This window comes from Myotis lucifugus, unplaced genomic scaffold (assembly GCF_000147115.1).
Source record: "Myotis lucifugus unplaced genomic scaffold, Myoluc2.0 scaffold_1451, whole genome shotgun sequence".
Lineage (NCBI taxonomy): Eukaryota > Metazoa > Chordata > Mammalia > Chiroptera > Vespertilionidae > Myotis > Myotis lucifugus.
This window is the reverse complement of record NW_005872499.1, coordinates 17,048-22,773: the sequence shown is the minus strand read 5'-3', so window position 1 is coordinate 22,773 and position 5,726 is coordinate 17,048. Positions and strand designations below refer to the sequence as shown.

The following is a 5,726-nucleotide window of genomic DNA, read 5'->3' as shown; positions in this document are numbered from 1 at the left end:
AAATGTTCTCAATTTTGGTATTCTCTTCCATTGTGGTTGTACATATACATCAAGAATATTAACAGGAAAAAATCCATTCTGATACTTTTATAATTTTCTTAGTGTATACCATGAATTTAAATTTTTCAAAATCTTGCTTTAATGTTTCACTACTGAATAATTTCAGTTTAATGTTTCACACTGTTTAAATGATTACTGTTTATTTTAAGTAATCATTTTTGGCTTTTTTTTTTTTTTTGCTTTTATTTCTCTCATCCCTCCTCCTCTTTAAAAAAATAATCTGCAATTTTACAAAAATAGAGAGGCCCAGGAATTATAAGGAGGAGAAGGCTTAACATGAATCAGGAAGGATGATCAATATGGAGAGGCAGAGGCAGAAGCAGGCAGCAGCGCTGGGAGCAGCAATGCCTCGAAGGACTTAGCCAGTGTCCGTGGGCACTGATACAGAGCCTTGAAAGTCAGGCAGAGGTACAGACAAATTGGGTCAGAAAATAATGAACCCAGAAAAGCAATCATTCTTGGCAGTCATCATGAAAAACTGTTATCAAATGAAATCAAGTAAAAAAACACCGCAAAAATGTCAGTAGAGGAACGGAAAATAGACTACCTCTCATAAAGCTATATATATAAAAGGTTAAGCAATTGTCTGACCATCCGACCGGTAGCTATGATGCACAATGACCACCAGGGAGCAGACCCTCAATGCAGGGGCTGCCGAGCTGCAGTGACTTGGCAGTGGTGGTTCTCAGGTGACGCACCCTGGAACCAGAGAGGAGGGAGCCTGATTCCAGGGTGCATCACCTGAGAACCGCCCTCTTGCAATCCGGGACCCCTCAGGGGATGCCAGAGAGCCAGTTTCAGCTCAATCTCCGCAGGTCAGTCCTGGAGGGACCCTGCTGGAGGGACCCTGCTCACTCCACAGATGCCCTTTGAGGAGCAGTGCCACCCCAGGTGTGGTAGGCTGGGGAGGGGCTGCGGGAGGTTGGCTTCAGGGCGTGTCCAGCCCATCTCACCCAGTCCCACCCCACTGGCCACCTTCTAATTAATATCCTTTCAATGTGCACGAATCCGTGCACCAGGGCACTAGTAAAACTATAAATATTTTAGGCAAAATATTAACTTTGAGTGATATTATAGATAAATAGAATCCAGTCATGCATCACATAACAACATTTCTGTCAACAATGAACCTCATATACACTGGTGGTTACATAGATTATAATGAACTGAAAAATTCCTATACACTGTTATAATGTGTTTGTGTTTTAGGCTAAGTGTTATCACAAAGGAGTGAGAATGTTTTAAAAATGTTAAAGTTTATAAAGTATAAAAGTTAAAAATGGTATAGTAAGCATAGGTTAATTTATTATTGAAGAAAAACTATACTTTCAGAAATTCAATGTAGCCCAAGTGTACAATGTTTATAAAGTAGTGTCCTAATGTCCTAGCCTTCATATTCACTCATCACTCACTCACTGACTCATCCAAAGAAATTTCCAGTTTTGAAAGCGCCACTCATGATAAGTGTCCTACACAGGTATGCCATTTTTAATATTTTACACTAACATAATTACTGTGCCTTTTCTATATTTACATATGTTTAGATACACTAATACTTACCATTGTGTTACAATTACCTACAATATTCAGTCCAGTAACATGCTGTCCAGGTTTGTGGTGTAGAAGCAATATGCTTTTATTTCTCGCATTCCTCCTCCCCTATAAAAAAATCATCTGAAATTTTACAAAAATAAATAAGCTCAGGAATTATAAGGAGGGGAAGGCTTAAGATGAATCAGGGAGGATGATCAATATGGAGGGGCAGAGGCCAAGGTGTGAAGTAAGCTATGCGACCTAAGTTTGTGTAAGTATATTCTATGATATCCAAACAATGACAAAATTATGTAACACATTTCTCAGAACATATCTCTGTCATTAAGTGATGCATGACTGTAATACATTATGCAAGTATGGGTTATTGTATGCTTGGATTCATTACTGGAAAATCAGTCAATGTGATGAAAATGAAAGAGAATGTGTTACACAGAATACCACAGGTCCAAATGCTGTCACTTAAGCTAAAGCCAAATCTGCATTTAAGACCTGGTCTAACTGCTGTTTCAGCCTTTCCCAAAAATATAATCTTACTCAACCAGTCTTGAATTTTCTGGTCAACACCAATGAGGTAATTTGTCACTTGGGCTCTCTCCACTTTCTCCCTCCCCAATAGAAAGAAGAGGCTATTGACATCATTTATAAAGATAAATCTTTAGTATTTCCTTTCCCCCAAAAGATTTCCTGGCCTAAAAATGTCTAAAAACAACTCTTTCTTTTCTTTTCATAATAACTCCCTTACCCCAAGCTCATGATAGAAAGAACAGACTGATGGGAGGAGGGATTTCAGAGCTAGATCAGAAAGGTGAAATGATTAAGCAACAAACAAACAAACAAACAAACAAAACCCTCATACCTCATAGACACAGACAACAGTATTGTGATTACCAGAGGGAGAGAGGGGTGGGTGAAGGTAGAATAGGGGAAGGGAGGAATACATAGTGATAGAAGGAGACTTGACTTTGAGAGCTGAACACACAGTACAGTATACAGATGATGTATTATAGAATTATATACTTGAAACTTATATGATTTTGATTAATCAATGTCACCTCACTAAATTCAATTAAAAAATTAACAGAGGGGGAAAAATGAGCTAGAGCTGTCCAGAATCTAGGTTGTGGGCTACAATTCTAGGGTCAGGGAACCAGTAGATAATATGATATGAGTGAATTCAGTCCAAGAGAGTCAGTGAAAGACAGCAAGAGAGCTGCTAAAGGCTTGTAGTGTGGTACATTAGCAATTATTAGCTAGAATGTGGTTCAATAAATGATATACTCAAATCAGACTCTAAACGTGGGGAAACGCATTTGATTAAATCAGGATCCCAGCATTGCCATTTAAATCTCAGAAGTCACTTGGCATTTGTTGAGCGGAGCCCTGATTGAGCAGAGTTGACAAGGTCACCTGAGACAGGAAAGGCAGCTTAGGAATGAGTTAAAAGAAGTGGTTCTCACATTTCATATGCATACAAACCACCTGGGGAGCTATTTTTGGAAAAGTAGTTCTTAACCTTAACTGTACCTTCTTATCATCTGAGGAGTGTTTAAAAAGAACCCATGCCCAGGCCACACTCCAGACCAATTACACCAGACTCTCTTGGGTTGGGACCCAGACATCACTATTTTTAAATCTCTATAGACCAGTGTTCAGCCTTGGATGACCTCCGGTGGTTTTGAAAGAGAAAGATCCCTGGAGAGTATGATTCAGAAAAACTGTAGGAAGGCCAAGTTCCTTGTCTTTTCACAAGTGTAACAGGTACGCATTTCTCATACAGACGCATGCAGGAATCGATTTTTTAAAATCTGTTTTTTAAAACATGGTATAATTTCAAGGAAGATTCTCAGAAACAAATAATCCGACATGGACTGTCTGAACCTATAATTTCCAACAATCCCAATGCAAGTATTCAACAGTGAAAGCATCCTGTTTTGGGAAAGGAGGTATCTTATATCATTAGGAACAAGTTTATAAGGCAACTTCTAAGAGAGCAATGATCTTTGTCTACTGTCATTTCTCCCATTTATACACTTGTATACTTGGTGAGGTTATGCTTTTTTAAAAAATATATTTTCGTTGATTTCAGAGAGGAAGGGAAAGGGAGAGAGAGATAGAAGCATTAATGATGAGAGAGAATCATTGATTGGCTGCCTCCTGCAAGCCCACTAGCTGCCTAGCTCTCATCTTCATCTCTTCGCTATCACACTCAACCTGTCTAATTTATAATTTTTGAGTCTTTTATTTCCAATTAGAGAGCCAGAACCTTTCATTCTTCACCTAATTTGTTTGCAATACTTCTATTTGTTCCCCTGCTGCAGGTTTGTCTCTCAGAACACCAGGGTTTTGTTTTCCTTCAATAAAGCATCATCATCTTCATCCTCACCTGCTTTTATTTCTTCAGAAGAAGGTAGTAATTCCTTGGCTAATTTTATTACCACAATTTTAAGATATTCTGGCAAAGTTTAAAACTGCTGGTTGCTTGGCTAGAAGAAATGAGGGCTCTCCATGCTGATAGTCTCAAGACTCTCCAACCATAATTTGAATTATTCATAGTCTCATTTTCAGGATCTGCCTGTTCAGAGACTTTTTCAAAGTATACCTTCAAAATTGGCATATATCCCCTTGTCTCTGATGTACCGGCTTTCATATTACCAGGACAAGGATTCCAAAGCCTTGCTGACCCATTTCCCATCAGACCCTTTGTTCTGGGTCCTTTCCCTAGGAAAACTTCTGCTACTGTCCTCTTCATATTACTCTCATCAGCTTGGTATCTGATGTTTATTTTCCTTCGCAAAACTTGGGCAGCCTTTACTTTTCCATGAGCTCCAGTTTTCTTCACTGTTTAATGCTCTGCCCTCTTTGAAAATATCTCTCCATCAGATGGGTTTTTAGATTGTACTCCATAAACTGATTTTGTAGTATCTTCAATCCAGAGTGATTGCTCATTAGTTAAAATATAGTTTGAATTTTTGAATTTGACCTATCCCTTGAGAACATTGAAATAAGATGAGATCCTGATATAGGATGCGTCATCAAAAGTTACTGTTGCACAATTGTAAACCCATCCATTTTTCACTTGTTAAAAATTTTGCAAAATATACATGTTCTCCTGTTTTTAATTCTACCAACTTTTATCTTGAGGACTGAGTATCATCTAATTTATAACTCTTGAAAACAGCTAGAACTACTGAATACTAGAAAATACTTTTCCATGAAATCTGATAGCATTGTACAGGGTTGCAAGTAATCCTGAAGTGACCAGGATTTTCAATACAGATTGCAATCAACTGGAATGGAGCAAGTTGCTGGAGCTTCATCACCTGCCATTTCTCTTTCTTCTACATCCATCCCTTCTTCCGTACCTTCAGTGCGCCTCTGACTCAAGGTGCTCTCCTGCTCATTGGTACTGAAAACGGTGACATTTTCCAGATTAAACTGACTCTGCAAGTTAAGAACTGATTCCTCAGGAAAAGGGAAAAGCCTGGCCAAAAACATTTGAATTCATCTACAGAATAGTGTATTTTAGATTTTGTTAATATTATTAAGAAATCAATGCACATGCATAGTAAATAATTTTCCCAGCAGAATAGAATGTATTTGAGCTCCAGAGAGCAATATTTTTTTCCACAAAAGTAAATACTATGTCACATTGATCCAAAGGAAGACAATCCCAATAATACAAAAGGTGTAGATGTGGTGCAAATACCTTTGGTTACACCCGCAGTAAGAAGAGAAACAATAGCTAAAATTGTGGAAAGTGATTGACTAACTCTAAGCAACCGGGTAATTATATGACTTGGGGTCATGGACAGTGACAATACACACTAACACTGAGTAAGAAGAAATTGAAATGAAAAAGCCCTGCAATGTACAATCTTTGCATAACTATATTGTTACAGAATTTACCGGGCAACTGAAAAATACACAGGAGTACCCAGAGATACAGGAAAAATACGTTTATTTCCAGATGTACTAGTACCGTGATTCAGGGGAGCCTGTTTCCAAATCCTGAGCAAATCAATATGGAGGAAGCTTTTTCTTTATACCCTTTGGTTTCTTGGTCCCCCAAATAAGGATCAGACTTCTGGACCTTTCACAGGCTTTGCAAAAAG

At 38.3% G+C, this 5,726-nt stretch overlaps 1 pseudogene; it reads right to left on the bottom strand.

Moving 5' to 3' along the window:
- Nucleotides 1–2,961: 2,961 nt before the first annotated feature.
- On the bottom strand, nucleotides 2,962–5,420 carry LOC102420124 (annotated as a pseudogene).
- Nucleotides 5,421–5,726: the final 306 nt, after the last annotated feature.